The following is a 17487-nucleotide window of genomic DNA, read 5'->3' as shown; positions in this document are numbered from 1 at the left end:
ATGCCTTCAAGCCCTGGCATCACTGCTCTGCTCCCCATTAGTCAGGTCTTTTCCCTCAGACTTGAATGTTACTCACACATTACCACGGCCAGATCCACTTTCTAGTCAAACCCTAACATCCATCGAGCACCGTTTCAAATCCATGTCCTTTCTGACATTTCCCTCCATTTAGCCAGGCCAGAACTGTCTTGCCCACTTCTGAATCTCAAATGGATGGACCCTATATACTCTCTAGCTAAGATTCAGCACATATACTCTTGAATTTTACTGAATGTTTCATGTATTTCTGCCTTTATCCAAAACTGGAAATTGTAAACTTTTGGACAAAAGCCCCTTGAGTTCACAATGAAAAGCAGTTTCCTATTACTTGAAACAATCACCAAGGCTCTCAGCATGTCTGAGTTTTGTTTCAAAGGTTTACAATGGACCTTTCTTTCCTAAAGGGTCTTGAAGAGTCACAAACGAATGTGTAACTGCATGGTTTGCTCAAGTAAGGCCACAGAGTTACAGTGTAAGACCAATAATCACAGCCCATTAATTCAGGGTTGTTCAGGGAAAGTGAATCTCCAGGCCTTGGTCGAGCAATCAAGAGCCTGGAGGCTATGCAAGCCGAGTCTGGGGCCCTGCCCTTGCCCTGAGAACAAGCCACAATTGTCCCCGCTGCGTCAGTACACATGTTGCCAGTATGGAAATGCGTTCTTCAGCTCTGCAGCTGAATGGCCCGCAAGGCCCTGTGATCCCAGATCCCGGGCAAGGTTAACTAGCCTTCTATAAACATTAACACCCATGGGAACAGCCTGCCGTGATTATGGAGGAATATACCCTTGCCCCTAAGTACTTGTCAGTTTACAGAATGCATTCTAGGGAGCAGAGTGTAAATGTAATTTGCTTGGCAATGTTTATAGCAGTCACAGCTCTGTAAACAGGCTGCCTGGGCTGACCGTTGGGTTTGTGCCCAGATGGGAATACACCTGCTTCCAGACACACTCCTGGGCTCAGGACCCAGACCCTTCTTGTTACCTGCCCCCTACTGCTCACATGAATACCTAGGGTGCGAGAGAATAGAGCCTACTTTTGTGAAAAACAAAACCAAAATGAAACCAAAACCATATTACCCAGCTCTTACTCCCAGGAGATTCTCTGTGAAGTCAGTAAAAGCCGGGAACTCTGGGATTAGTTGTGTCTCTGCCATTAGATTGCTGTGTGATGGTGGCCATGCTCAACTTTTGTTTTCTGAAAATGTGCAGGAACAGAATGCGATCTCCAGCGCCCCTTTCCGTTTTCATGTTTTTCTGTACCCTGGGGAAGGGCCTATCTTGCAAATGAAGAAATGGTGATTATAGTCACAGTCTCTGGAGAGCAAAAAGGTTTTTTAAGATAATCCAGTTGTTTTTCTTTATCATCAAGGAACGATAGTGATATCTACTTATAGGACAAAGATTCAGACCCTAAACCAGGCAATGGTGGCTCACACCTATAATCCTAGCACTCTGGGATGCTGAGGCAGAAGAATCATTTGAGCTCAGAGGTTCCAGACCAGTCTGAGCCAAGAGTTAAGACCACATCTCTACTAAAAATAGGAAAATTAGCAATGCGTTGTGGCGGATGCCTGTAGTCCCAGCTATTTTGGAGGCTGAGATAGGGAGGATCACTAGAGCCCAAGAGTTTGAGGTTGCAGTGAGCCAAGCTGATGCCATGGCACTCTAGCCTGGGTAACAGAGTGAGAATTTGTTTCTAAATAAAGCAAGAGACTCTGCATAGATTCAGATTCTATTCTTTCAACCAATTCAGAGACTTTCCTTTATACTTAAGGCTTTCAAAAAGTGGCTTGACCTTGGCTTAGTGCCCATACCATAGTGGTTTTGGTGCCAGTCACATACGCCAAGGCTGGAGGGTTCGAATGCAGTTGTCATTGTTGTTTAGCCCAGGCCAGCTAAACAACAATGACAACTGCAACAAAAAATAGCCAGGCACTGTGGCGGGTGCCTGTAGTCCCAGCTACTCAGGAGGCTGAGGCAAGAGAATCGCTTAAGCCCAAGAGTTTGAGGTTGCTGTGAGCTGTTATGCCCCAGCACTCTACGGAGGGTGACATAGTGAGACTCTGTCTCAAAAAAATAAAAAAAAAGTAGCTTGTCCCAGAGATTTAAACTAACTGACAATGCCAAGTGCTGACTGATCTACAGAGCCTGTGGGGCCTTTAGTTGCTGCTGATGAGAATATGAAAGGGCACAGCCACTGACGACTGATGGTAGTTCCCGGTTCTAGTAAAGTTATACATACACTTAGCATATGGCCCAGCAACTCCACTCTCACTATTGACCCAAGAAACATGAAACTGTGCACATTAACACTGCATTGAATGTCTGTACCAGGTCCCCAAATTAAAAATAAGCCAAAGGACCAGCAAGGTAAAAATTCTGATAAATACATACCAGGGAAAACTACTTAGGATTAAAAAAGGGACCTAGAACTTAGAGGAATAAGGATGAACTAAAGAAGTCAACCTAAGAGTTCATACTATATGATGTTATGTGCATAAAGTTCTAGAAAAGGCTGGAGCAGGGGGTAGATGTGAACGCCCAGGGGCATGAGGAATGGCTTGGGGTCACGGGGTGTCCTAAAGCTTGACCATGGTGGTGCTGGTGACAAGGGGTACACATTAATCAAAACTCATCCAACTATATTTTAAAATGGACATATTTCATTGTATGTGAATTAAATGTCAATTAATTTGGTAAAACAAAATAAAATAGTGATTTGTCCCCAAATGATGGTGGGCAGTAGGTAAGCCCAAGAACCTGGGACATGTAAGTTTCCCTTCAGAAAGCGTCTCACTTGCTGCTGTAGGGCAGGAAGCAAAATGATGGGGGACGGGACCCCAGGGCCCAATCCCTTGGGTGCCCTAGAAGGCAGGCGCAGACTGCAGACCTGGGTCCTCCTGGCCGTGTGCATGCCTCCCAGAGCAGAACCAGCTCAGAGCCAGCACAGTTGTGAGAAATCATTTTGCCACTTTCCCACCTGATAGAAAGCCAAAGCCCTTGTTGGATTCAGTGGAGAGGTGTGGATAAGAGGCATGGTTTCTATTTGTAACGAGGAAGGGGAGTGGCCCTCTGTGAGGAAGCATCCTCTGCAGAGGACACTGGGCTCGGGGAAGCCTTTCTGGAGGAGGACCCACTGCATGTAACTGCAGGTGCAGCTCTGAGGGGAGGATACCCTGCTCCAGGATGAGGCTGAGGCAAGGATGGGCTTAAGGGAGAAGGAGTAACTTGTGGGTTTTGATGCTGCCAACCCTGCCTTGACCTGGGATCTTCTTTAGTGTCTGACTGGGGGAGACCAAGGCCCCTTAGTAAAATGTAACTGGCACCCACTGAGGATCCGATGTGTGAGTTCACATGCCAGATGCTTGGGGATGCGAGAAGCGTCAACAAGCTCTCTGTGAAGAAGTGTTCATTCCCCTGAAAGAGAGGTGTGTATATAAATCAGGATTTGGCCCTGATTTGTGGCTTTTACATGCAACTGAAGCCCTCTGTGGTTTCGCAGAGCTCAGGCACCAGTGACAGACCTCCAGCCCTGGCAGCCGCTGGCTCAGAGTGTCCCTGCAGGGTACAGGTTTGGCCAGATTCTCCCCGCAGTTCCTCGCTTTTTTCCCTTGACGCCACATTCAGCAGCCCAAGACCTGTTCTGGCCCTTCACCCAGTTCACACATCTCATCTACACCATCTTACCCAGCACTGACCTGGGCTGTCACCAGCACAAAGGACCCCTCACCAGACAGGCCAGGACTCAAGCCTATCTCTCCGCCATAGAGAAGTGGACTAGATGCCTGTAGTTTCCAAACTGGCATTCTAGAATACCATACAGAGTGAGCAGAGTCCATTTTTAAGTATAGTTTCAGATCCATAAGTATGTTATGCCCTTAAATAAGATGCAGGGATGGAAATTGAGTAAATCAAACCAAAATCAACGTTGAAACTGACAGCAGCATCCCATCACTGGCTGTGGACTGAAAGCTGGAGCCTCCCCACCCTGCCCGGTGCACCCCAGCTGCCATTCACGTATTGCAGTCTGAACCCTGAAAGCAGCAGTCCTAACAAAGGGGGCCTTTGGGAAGTGATGGGAGCACCTTATACAGGGGATCAGTGCCTTAGCAAGGGAGACCACAGAATGCAAGGTAGTCCCTTCCACCATGAGGGCCCAGGGAAGAGGTGCCTTCTGTGAGCCAGAAAGCTGACCCTTAATCAGACACAAAATCTGCCACATCTGGCTTTGGACTCACAAGTTTCCAGAACTCTGAGAAATAAATTTTTGCTGTTTATTTGCCACCCAGTTTATGGTGCAGTAGAACCTCTATAGTTGACCACCTCCATACACGGACCACCTCTTTAAAATGACCTAGTTTTCATAGACCAGACCGGCAGCCCATGTACTTATCAGTACAGCAGGCCTAGTTCCTTATATTGACCATCTCTGTATGTTGACCAGTTTGTTACAGTCCCTTTGGTGGTCAACTTACAGAGGTTCTACTCTGTAAGATACTCTATATACTCTCTCTATACTTTTGTTATAGCAGCCCAAACAAACTAAGACATCAATCATATCTGTATGACAAATGGAAGATACACATTGTACAATAGCGGGATTTCAGGTTAGTCATTTTTCTCAAATATCTTTGTAGTATTTATCCCCTTCTCCAGAGCCTACAGGAGCTCCCTATTGCCTGTTGGTGCTGAAGGAAATCTCTGCTCAATCTCTGCTCAGAGTACAAGGGATGGGTTCAGCGTCGCCTCAGAACTGCCTGAGCCTTCACAATTCACCCTGGACCTTGTGGGAACTGGCATAGCTTCTCCTGTGCCCCAGTGATGTTTTGTTGCAATACCAATCAATGCCCAGGGATATTTTTCAACTCCTTCTGTCCCCAAACAGCACTTTTTGAAACGCTACCTGGTCTATATCACACTCCCACCTGCACATTCAGGGAGAGGTGCCCACCTTGCTCCAGAGCTAATGGAGTAATGAATCCAGCCTCAGCATCGATCATGTTTTGGTCTTTGGTTATTGGGCTACATTGGTTTTTAAAGTTCATTAACTTCACCCATCTAATCCAATTTCCCAGTTTCACCCAGCATATGCCATTCATTTCATTGCAGGCTGAGGACGGTGCTGCTGACTCTCTCCCGGCATTCCTCTCAGCTCAGCCGCCTCCACGCTCAGCCCTGGGCAGTGCCCCGTGGGGCCAAGGAGCTCACGGCACACAGAAAACTGCCATGTGAGAAGTCAGCAACAGTGCTGCGGTGACCACTGCTGTCAGGGAGGCGTCCAGGAGGCCCAGGTGCTCGAGTCCGCCTGGATCACTGTGCCCCCAGGGCCTTGGTGCTCAGAGTCACCCTAACTTTCTGTACCATTTCAATGTCCTTCTCATTTCGTTTTTCTCCAGATTTAGATGTCTCCATGGAGACATCTCAAACTCTTCCAGCCCAAAAGGTTCTTTCCCTTTTCTGGTCTTCTAATACTTTGATGTCACAAGATTTATACTAAATTCTGACCTTATTGTTTCTTTTTTTAAATTTCAGATTAATATGAGGGCACAAATGATGAGGTTACATTGTTTGCATTTGTTAGGTAAGGCCCCTGTTGTATTTGTGCCCCTCGCCCAGGAGATGTGCCATGTCCCCTTACAATGTGCCCATTAGGTGGGAGCACACCCTTCCCCCTTCTTCCTCCCCTCTCTCCCCTCCCCCAACTGTAATTGATGTAGTTTTTCTCTTGAGTGGGCATGTGACCTTTCCATTTCCTACCTCTCTAGCTTGCCAGGGTTTAGGGTCAGGCTTTAGATTTTTTTTTTTTTTTTAATCATTGTTCACTCTCTTCTTTCTCTGTTCAGCACCAAGGGGACAGCTCCTAAATAGTTGTCAGTTGTACTTTTGGATGTACTTTTGGTTTACAGAACATTGTTGGAATATTTCTGTTTCCTCGAGATTCTCAAACATCTGCTCATCAATTTTAGACACTACTCAAAGTCAAATGCAGGGATTGATGGGATTACGTTACAGTTAATTCACTTCTCATTGTGTGCAAAAATCTCCTCTCACATGTGGTGGGCATGGCCTATTTCTGGCAGAAGGTCGGGAAGGTCCATGAGGGCACAGATCACATTTTAGAGGGCATTTTATGGGGAGGCCATTGTTGGCACTGCTTGATTTTCCCATTATCTGCCTTGATTTTCAGCAAATATTACTGCTGTAAAAAACGTCTAGACCTTTTCTTCAAGTCCTGCATTTCCTAGAAGCAAGTCATTAGCAAAATACACATTGCGGCTTGGGGTACACCAGCGGGCAGACACTTTTCTCAGGAAGGGGTGGGCACAGGACACACAAAAGCTTCACAAGCTTTAGACTGACAGAGTAGATTCAGAAGGCCAGAGGTTAGGTATATCGATTGGCTAATTGAGAAACTGTAGCATTCCTAGGGACTTTTAAATGGAAAGAGTGCTTTTAGAGAATACAAATATATATAAGAATACTTCACATATTTAGCATTTAATATTTATTAGTGAATGCTACCAATAATTTAATTATTTAACTTTTGCCCCTGATTTATTAAGAAAAGTGAAAAATAAATGGAAGGTTGAAAAGTCACAATCAACTTGTTTTTTGTTGTTTGTTTTGTTTTTGTTTAGAGATGGGGTCTTGGTCTGTCACCCAGGCTCTGGAGTGCAATGGCATGATCACAGCTCACTTCAGCCTAAACTCGGCAAGCCATCCTCCTCCCTCAGCCTCCATAGTAGCTGGGACTACAGGCCCACATCATCATGCCCAGCTAGTTTTTAAACTTTTTCACAGAGAAGGAAGTCTTGCTATATTATCAAAAATGGTCTTTAACTCCTGGCTTCAAGCAATCCTCTCACCTCAGCTTCTCAAAGTGCTGGGACAACAGGTGTCAACCATAGATTGGACACTCAGCTACCAGGATCAAGTTGATTTACTGCCTCCTTTCCAGCCATTGTCTCACTATGTGGTCGTCCCTTCCGTTTACCTGCTGTCTTCTGAAGAGTGCCAGGGCTCCTGTATGAGGACAGGCCTTCCGTCTTTCCATCTGCATCTGCAGAGACCGTGGCTTGGCACACGGACCAAAGCAACCTCACATTAGCTGTTGGGAGAAAGAGCCCAGAAGAGCCCCTCCTGAGCCTTCTGGGCATCAGCCTCAGTTGAGGGGAACATTTGTTAAATTGAATTAATTTTACTTATAAACACTCGCTATGTTTTCATACCATTCACCACTCTGGTTAATCTGATGACATGAGGGAAGAAATAATTTTCCACTCACTTATATGAAATTCTTTAAACTCTCTATTAAAGACAAATGTAAAACCATACAGAAAACTATACAGTGTTCACTGCAGTGGCGTGTATACTGGCAAAACACGAGAAAGGACAAAACACGAGAAACATCATTATGTCCAATGATGAAAAATAACAAATTATGGGCCATCCAGATGATGGAAATATTAGACATCATGGTATTGAAGAATTGCTAGGAAAGATCAAATGCTCAAAAATCAATAAACAAAAATGTATTTAATAGATCCCAATTTTAGAAAAATATACACAAGTAATATTTGTGAATGTTTTCAGAATATGGCATCATACATGGCTGCTATTTTCCGTTCCCTAATTCTTGGTGTTTTTACTGTGTTTTCCATTTTAGTTAGCGTTATCGCTCTGCCACTCCCATTTCTTTAGCATCTTTATTCTGTTCTGCTGTTGGCAGGCTTTGTTGTTCTTTTGCTCTTTTATTTATTTCTGTTTTCTTGGTATAGTTTTCCACTCTTTTATTTTCAAACTTCAGATATGATTTTCGAATGCCAATTGCAAACAGCATAATGCCCATTTTTTTCTTTATCAAATCAGAGACTCTCACTTTAATATGTGAGTCAAGTCTATTCCCATTTATTTTGATTAGTCATGTTTTTATTTTGCCCTTTCCATTCACATGCCTTTTCTTTTGTTTTTGATATTCTTTGTCTTCTGTTGAATTAATAAAGCTTTTTATATTTCCCTCTTTTTCTACAAATTTGGAAATCATACATTGTATTTATATGCTTTCACCATCACCCTAAAATTTCTAATAAGTCTCTACTGAACTTTATATTTTCCTAACACAGCCTAAAATAAATATGTCTCTACCTTTCCCATGCACATTAAGAAATTGGTACACTTTCAGTTTTCCCAGAGTTTATCCTCTCATCTTTCATACAATTTTATCTAGTATTTTACTTCTGCTTTGCTCTCTAACAAAACATTAATACTAGTAATTAATTTTTTTATCATCCAACATGATTTTAATGTCTTTTGTTCACCGTTGCTTCTTGTGTTTCCTTTTCTCCTTTTTAAAATTTAATTTAAGTACATAAATCCACTTACAGCGTGACAGCAAGGGCCTATAGATCGTAAATTTTATGAATATCTGAAGACCTAAAATGTCTTACTTTTTTCTCATTCTTTAAAAAGTTATTTAGAATCCTTAAATACATTAAAGATACATAAAAACACAAACAATGATATAAATGAGTTTGAGTTAATATTTTTAACTTTTGGTTCATGTATTTTTTTAAAGTCTACATAAATTGAGCTACAAATCTCACTTCCTTTTACAATTCTCTTCCTCACCCCTTTTTCCTACCTAGGAATAACTACTATCTTGAAGTAGAAGTATATTAATTTTATGCATGTTTTAATACACTTATTACATGTGCATGTCCCCTTAAACAATGTACATATAGCATTGTTTTGAATCATAATACACTTATCCTAGCTGCAATGCTTTTTTATTCATCACATATCTTTGAAATTTATCTCTGTTGCCACATGCAGCCTAGTGAATTTATTTCACATGCTGTGTAATAACATCATTGTGTAAATAAATCACCATTTCATTGTCTATTACCTCACTGACGAGCAGTTGGCCTGTTTACACACAGAATGTGGCAATGAATTTTGTTGTAAATATTTGTCACCTTGGATACATTTGTAAGAACTTCTCTAGGGTAGAAACCTGAAACCTATTTGTTGTGCTGTAGGGTATACATCTTTAGCTAGACTAGTTATGTCAGAGTTCATTATTCCAAAATATGTTCCCATCTGCACTGTGTAATAATTGCCATTTTCTCACAACTGATGTTTTCAGATTATTTAATTCTTTCTAATCTGATGGGCAAGACATGGTATATAATTGCACTTTATTTTACTTATTTATTCAGAGATGGGGTCTCACTCTATTGTCCAGTACATACCTGAAGCTCTAGACTAAAGCAATCCTCTTTCTTTGACCACCAGAATAGCTGGGACTACAGGTGCATGCCACTATGCCCAGATCTGATGGTTGGTTTCTGCTGAATTTTTCTGGTTCCTAATCGGTGGAGCATTTTTCCATATTAATTAAGCCTCTGGGTGTTCTTTAGTGCATTGCCTCTTACAAGCTCACCCATTTTTCTCTTCGCTGGTTTACCTTTTTAAAAAAATATATTATTTATTTATTTTTATTTCAGATATTAGGGGGTCACTTGCTTTGTTTGCATACTTTGTTTCCTTACAGATCGAGTCAAAGTTATATGTGCAAGTATGCCCTTACCCCAGATAGTATGCACTTTACCCAATAGCTGAATTTACTCAGCCATTAAAAACAATGAAGACCTAATGTCTTTTGGGACAACCTGGAGGAAACTGCAAACCATTCTTCTAAGTGAAATATCACCAGAATAAAGAACAAACACATGTACTCAATACCAAGTTGGAACTAATCAATGAACACTTAAGGGCACACATGGAAGTAAATCTCAATGAAAATCAAGGTGGTGAGGCAAGGGAATGGGTCAATTCACAGCTTATTTACCTTTTATTATTAATATGCTTTTAGGATTTCCTTATTCATTTTAAATACTATCATCCTGAAATCTCTATTTGTAAATGCAAGAAGACAGTCTTAATTTTTTCTCTTCCAGGTCTCTTAACTCTTCTTCTTTCTTCTATTTTTTAATTTTTTTGGGGGGGGCAGTTTTTGGCTGGGGCTGGGTTTGAACCCATCACCTCCAGCATATGGGGCTGGTACTCTACTCCTTTGAGCCAATATGTTCCTGTATGATTTATTTAATTCTGTCTTCCATTTCACTAATTTCTTCTGCCAATTCTGCTATGTAACATACTGATTTTTTTTATTAAAAATACATATTGACTGTATATTATGTATCACATACTATTCCAAACACTAGAGCTTAAAAAATAAAGTAAACAAAAAATAAAAATAAAAATAACCCACCCTAAACTCTTCCCTCATAGAAATTATATTCTATTAGGTAAAATTCAATTGAACTTCAAATTATATCTGCTAAATTTTTTATTTGCAAGGTTTCTACTTGTTTCTTTTAAAACAAATTTTCAAATGATCATTTCTTATCAATGGAGAGAAGATTCCCTTTTTTCCTTTATCTCTATTTCTTTCATCAAAGTTAACATACTGATTTAATATATAGTTTTAATATATAGTTCCTTGGATATGTTGTTTTGTTTTTCATCTGCTGAGTATTTTGTAGAACAAAGCATTTTTCTTATGTTTTGTAATTTTGGACTGTGAACTCGTCTTTTATAGATTTCAGCCTGTGATCTAAACTTAAAAGATTCCTGGTCTGGGGGTAGGAAGATATTGTAAATTTGTTTCTGCCTCAGCCTTGAGAAGGTCAATAGCTCTGCACCTGTATTTCATTTGTTTATCTCCTCTGGGCTCTGTCTCATAGTACATAATGGGAGTTCAGATATAACACATAGCAGAGCTCAGGACTCTGGTGTCTCACAGGTTACTCTATTTCCAACCACTGCATGGAATGCAGCTCAATTCTAAGTCCAGACCCCAGGGCAATGGGTTGAGATTTATCTTTTCTGCTTCTAGGAATGAGGAAGTTCTATCCATGCTTTTGCTATACATTGTATCTTTGCTCCACAAAGAAGTAAAACTCCTTCACCTATGGTGTAGATACAATCCAGGTGTTGAGTATACTTACTCTTTAATCTTGACTCTGAAAATTTCCTATTTTTAAGTGTAATGTGTGTCTTTTGATTGACATTGTTTTCACAAGTGCCTATGTTTTGAATGATGGAGCTGAGTGATGAAAATGCTGAACTCGTTTGGTCCTGCATCTTGACTGGAAGTCCAAAAATTTTCTACAATAATCACATGGTATTTTTATGTGTAAGAAAAAAATACGAGAAGTCTAATCATGTGGTTAGAAAAAAGTGTGAGTTTGGGGGGAAGATAATTTAATAACCAGCCAGTAACTGCCTGATTAAAAAGAAAATAGTGGGGGGTCAGGGAAACAGTGAGGGCTCTAAGGGAAGCAGTGGCCAGCTACCTCTGAGGTTTCAACTCCCAGGGCTTCTATGTAATTCCACATCCATAATTCCAAAACCGATATTCACATTGCCAACCCAGAACTTTCCTTTGATTTCCAGACCTATGTTCACAAAATGTTTCTTTAATCTATGCACCAGTTAACCTCAAGTTTTGTTCACCATGAAGGAGTAACTACTTCCAAATAGCTCTTGCTGCTAGATTGCTCAGCTTGGTGCTTGCGCCAAACATCTGATCACATCCCAAGTTGGAAAGTCAATCTGCACTTTCCTCTGTTTCTCATTTCGAATGTGTCACTCCTAATTTGAATGACAAGTCCTGGTGATGCCATCTCCTAAGTGGTTTTTGATTCTTTCTCCTCTTCTCCATACCTGCTATTGCTGAGTTGCCTCTCAGTGGGTGACTTCTATGTTTCTCACCTGTGTGGGAGCCCCAACTTCTTCATTGCTTTCTCTCTCTCTTTCTCCTCTTTATTTATTTATTTATTTCAGACCAAGTCTCACTTTGTCTCTCCGGGTAGAGTGCCGTGGTGTCACAGCTCACAGCAACCTCAAACTCTTGGGCTCAAGTGATTCTCTTGCCTCGGCCTCCCGAGTAGCTGGGACTACAGGTGCCCACCACAATACCCAGCTATTTTTTTCTATTTTTGGTAGAGATGGGGTCTCCTCTTACTGAGGCTGGTCTTGAACCCCAGAGCTCCAGCAATCCATGTGCCTCAGCCTCCCCGAGTGCTAGGATTTCTCCTCTTATTTAGCTTCAATTTATTCTCCATCTTGCAATGAACATAGTTTCTAAAATGCTGACTTAATCCTGTTGCATCCTTGTTCATGTCAGAGACAGATAACTGATCATCAAAGGTTGGTTGGTGTTTTTTTTTTTTTTCCACAGTGTTGAGTTGTTGCAGAGAAGTCACTGCTGGCAGAGCCAGAAGCACATATCCCAGGACCCTCAGCTTGTGGTTAGGTTAAACCTGTGATTAGTTCTTGCAAAAAAAGCTATGAACAGGAGTGGGAGTGTGTATATATGTGTGTGTGTGTGTGTGTGTGTATTTTGTGCGTGTATTTTCTGGGACAAAGTGGTTAATTACTGCTATACTTTCCCAGACAGGCTTTTTCCCCAACCACAACAACCTTAAGAGTTACCAGTGAAGATGATGGATTCATAAAGATTATGGGGTTCATTTCTTGGATGAAAGCCATCCAACAAGCAATGCATGGCGTCTGCCTACTTGATTAAGTCTCTGATTCCTACCTCTTCCTCCTAATACTCATGGAAAATCTCTACAGGTAATCCTGATTATGCCTTGGCCTCTACACCTTTATTCACACAATTCCTTCTGCTTGGAATGCTCTTTCATTCTTCCCTTGTTAATTTTTCTTTTTTCCTAAAACTTAGCTAAAACATTTTCTCTTCTAGGAGCCCTTCCCTTACTTACTTCTTCACTGTGGCTTCTTCTCTCTGGTCCCTACCATGTAACAAACTTGATAAAATACTTTGTAGTCTGATTTGATAATATTTTTCATACTTAAAAATCTTCTGTGCATGTGCACAACTAACATATAATCTCTGAGGTAAGTGGCACCTGTCTGCAAATATCTCACCACCTTGCACAGGGCAACAGGTGGCCAACTACATTCTAAGTTTTACTTGGGTGCTCAAAAGCTATTAGCTGAGTTGAATTGAATCTGTTGTCTTGGTGATGAAGACTAAATGAGAAAAAGAAGATTTGAGAGAGAAGGTAAAATGATGAAAGCTGACTGAGGAGGAGTGACAGGGAAAACAGTTTGCTTCTCTGTTTTGGGGGAGTGAGATCTATGAGGCTAAGCCACAAACTGCAAGGGTCTTTCTTTCTAGTTATGCTGGACAGAACCAACATCTTGAAGGTTAAGAATTCAGATGGTCCAACTGGAGTTAGCAGAGTAGAAGTGAAAGGCCAAAGCAAAGGGTAGGTTAAGCCTTTTGACTTAGAGGTTCACCTGTAAAACTTTACAACTCCAGGTCACTGCTGACTTACCAAGGATGCAGCTTACTAAGTGAGGGCATAGGCATCTGCTCTGTTTTCAGTCACCCACTGGGAAAAGCAAAGCTTAACCTTAGAAGGCGATGGTAGTGTGTAGAAGGGACCCATAACAAATGAGCCGTTGCCTTCTGTGTGAAGACGCCCTTGCTCCCTTCCTCAGAAAGCTTGCATTCTGTATAATCTCTGTGTTTTACTGTTGGTAAAAATAAGGAAATCAAGGACATGCAACTGTACTGACCGTAGTCAATTAGTGATGGATGCAGGCTGACAGCTCAGCTCCATGCAGAACACAGAATGTACAATCAGTCTATTCCCAAAGAAACAGATGCACAAGTTCAACTGAAGTGCAGCAGTGTTTTCTGGATTTAGCACCTAAACACCAAAAATATATTCCCATGTCTACACGTGGTCAAACTATTTAGGCAATTGACAATAATCTGTTTTGGCTCAGTGGACATTCTTTCCCCTACTGAATACTCAGAAGTAACCATTTATTTTGGCATTAGATACCTGGGGTGCTTTTATTAGTAACAGAAAAATGCCAGTCAAATTGGCCTAATAATAAGAAATTTATGGCTTGCATGAATGGAACTCTAATAACAAAGAATGCAATTTCTGATAGATTAATCCGGCAATTCAATGATGTCATCAAAGGCACTGATGGCCCTTTTGTTTTGCTGTTCAAAATAATGGCCAACCCCAGGGCTGGCTCTTCTTACAAGTTGTAAGACATAAGGGTAGGGGAAAAAAAGCTCCTCTCTCAATTGTGATCATAATGTGTCTGCCCTGGACCCGTAACTGTTACTAGGGGAATGCCGTGCCCTGATTGGTTTCAGTCCAGGCACCTCAAAGAGTCTAATGGGATTATTGTGTTTGGCTTTGATTAATCAATACTCATCTCATTCCTGGAGCTGGAATTATTTCCTAAAGCATCATAGATCTTCCAAAATGAGGGAGGAGTGGAGAACAAGTTGGGAAACTGAATATGATGTCTGGTTAGCAGGTTAAAGTCATTCAAATCAGAGGGTGAGAGAGAGGGATTGGAAAACCAAGCTTGAGTGAGTAATTTGTTTGTTGGCACTGTGTACCACAGCCTCAGTGATGCAAGACAGAATATCCACCCTGATAGTTCATTGATAAGAAGACACATTGTGTTTGACGCTTGGCTGAACACTAAGAATGAAGAAAGTAGAATTAACAAAAATATTAAAAAAAAAAAAAGTAAAAAGTAGCATTAGCTCTGCTACGCTCATTCTTCTTTCTCCTCTCTCTCTTCATCATTATCTTCTTCCTCCTCTCTTTTTTTTTTTGGTTATTTCTTTGCTTACTTTTATTTTTATTTTATTTTATTTATTTATTTATTTTGTAGAGACAGAGTCTCACTTTACTGCCCTCGGTAGAGTGCCGTGGCGTCACACAGCTCACAGCAACTTCCAGCTCTTGGGCTTATGTGATTCTCTTGCCTCAGCCTCCCGAGCAGCTGGGACTACAGGCGCCTGCCACAACGCCCGGCTATTTTTTTGTTGCAGTTTGGCCGGGGCTGGGTTTGAACCCACCACCCTCGGTATATGGGGCTGGCGCCCTACTCACTGAGCCACAGGCACTGTCCTATTTTATTTTTTTGATACAGAGTCTCACGATATCGCCCTGGGTAGAGTGCCATGGCGTCACAGCTCATAGCAACCTCAAACTCCTGGGCTTAAGTGATTCTCTTACCTCAGCTTCCCGAGTAGCTGGGACTACAGGCACCTGCCAGAAGGCCCTGCTATTTTTTTGTTGCAGTTATCATTGTTGTTTAGCTGGCGCTGGCCAGGTTCGAACCCACTCGCCCTGAATTATGTGGCCAGTGCCCTCACCACTGAGCTATGAGTTCTGAGTCTCTTTGCTTATTTATTTTTGTTTTTGTTTTTGTTTTTGGCTGGGGCTGGGTTTGAACCCACCGCCTCCGGCATATGGGGCCAGCCCCTTACCCCTTTGAGCCATAGGTGCCGCCCCTCTGCTTATTTTTAAGAGATCATTATTTCCCACCTTACTCATAAGACCACCTTTTGGTCTCTAGAAGAGCTAAAAGTTAAAGTCAATATAAAAGCAAGCCATTTTTCTCAGGCAGATCACTAATTTGGAACTACATGCTATTCAATCACCACCATGCCATGCATCCCTACCTCTCTTTCAAAGTCACATTCTTATTCTAGACTCTAAGAGCTTAGGAAAGTGATCATTTCCAAACACATGGCGAGAGTGAATTAAATAAGTAACTTAAGGAATTTAAATAAATATGGCATGATTTTGTAGAAATGGTAAAAGTGTATTTTAAGTTAGAAATCTTTGGTTCCAGGCTGTTTGTTGGCTGTGATCTTTAAAAGCAGACTGGGCATTACGAGAGGCGACAGAAGGAATGAATCCTGTGTTTTGGACTAGGTTCTACAAGAGGGCAATTAGCAAATGGGTCTTTCTTTAAATCACTGATGTTATACAGGGTGTGCTACAATAATTTAGTTTACAATGATGTTCAGATAAGAGTTATTTAAAACATCCTGTGGGAAACTGTGATGAAATATTTTGGTAACAGACGAAGAGAGAAAGATGAATAGATAGCAACAAGTGAAACTTCCAAATGACCATGTCGTTTAAACGTGAGGAAAAATAACATGGTTGGTTGAGGCTTTTAATTCTACAGTTTATGTTTGGCTAATCTGTAAATCTTCTGCAAACTCTGGTTAAGTTTGATATCCCCACTAGACTTTGGTTTTCTCCTGGGGCAGCACTTGCAATGTGTTCCATGAATCCTTGCAATGTGCTCTTGGTTACTGCCCTCAGCACCCACAGGGCTTGGTGTGGCACCCTCCACGCCCAGCCCTGAGTCTCCTGTTAGGACCCCTGAAGATGGTGGAGATCATTTGCAGGCACATCAGGAGAGCAAAATGGCTGCTGCGGCTTGACCATGTGCAAAGCTAGAGAGCCCTGGCGCCTTCCAAGTACATACACGGGAGGGAACTTAGCCTTGGGGACAATTCTTCCAATTTATTAGAGTATTAAGAAAACAAGGTACACACTAGATGTCCTCTCCTGTGCCCTAACCTCCTGTTCGAGCAAGGCACTTCTCCTTATATAAACAGCAGAAGGTAGAATCTGTCTCCCTCTTTGTATCTTGCATGAGCTGAGTTGGGAACATCATTAAATGCTCCTATTACACAATTGATGTGTTCATCTTTTATTATCTAATGTTGCCTCTTACTTAGTTTTTTGTTTTATTGTATCAATATTTCATACGTATCATCTTCTTAATAAGAATTTTTTTAATAAAAAGATTTCAATATTTCCTTTTAAACTGCTCACTCCCATTTCCTCTCATTCTTATCCATTCAGTAACTTTCTTACCTTTTTCTATTCATTTTACATTTGTATAAAAGTGTAGGCAGAAATGTTTTGTTTTTACATAATGACTTTTTTGTATAACTGAGACAATTCTTTTATTCTATTACATGCCTTTTACTGTTTTTTTTTTTTTGTAGAGACAGAGTCTCACTTTATGGCCCTCGGTAGAGTGCCGTGGCGTCACACAGCTCACAGCAACTTCCATCTCCTGGGCTTACGCGATTCTCTTGCCTCAGCCTCCAGAGTAGCTGGGACTACAGGCGCCCACCACAACGCCTGGCTATTTTTTGGTTGCAGTTTGGCCGGGGCCAGGTTTGAACCCGCCACCCTCGGTATATGGGGCCAGCGCCTTACCAACTGAGCTTTTACTTTTTACAGCATGTTTTGCAAATCTTTTTGCATGCAGAGTGTGGACACATTCTATTGTTTACAACTGCAACAAAGTATTTAATAGTAGATAATATACACGTCTGCTAAATATTTAATTTTTTCCAATGTTTTCTGTAGTGAACTGTACTGAAATAAAAATCCTTATAGGTTCCTCTCTGTGTACCTGATGTTTCCTTAGACTGATACTTTTATAGTTACTTCTGGTTCTCAAAGGTCCTATATTATTCCATGTCCACTAGCAGTGCAAAAAAATTACTAAAACATACTCTCCACCTGGGATTTTATTAACTTACTTGTGCTTT

The sequence above is a fragment of the Nycticebus coucang genome, chromosome 18 (assembly GCF_027406575.1).
Source record: "Nycticebus coucang isolate mNycCou1 chromosome 18, mNycCou1.pri, whole genome shotgun sequence".
Taxonomy (NCBI): domain Eukaryota; kingdom Metazoa; phylum Chordata; class Mammalia; order Primates; family Lorisidae; genus Nycticebus; species Nycticebus coucang.
Note: the sequence above shows the minus strand (reverse complement) of the source record.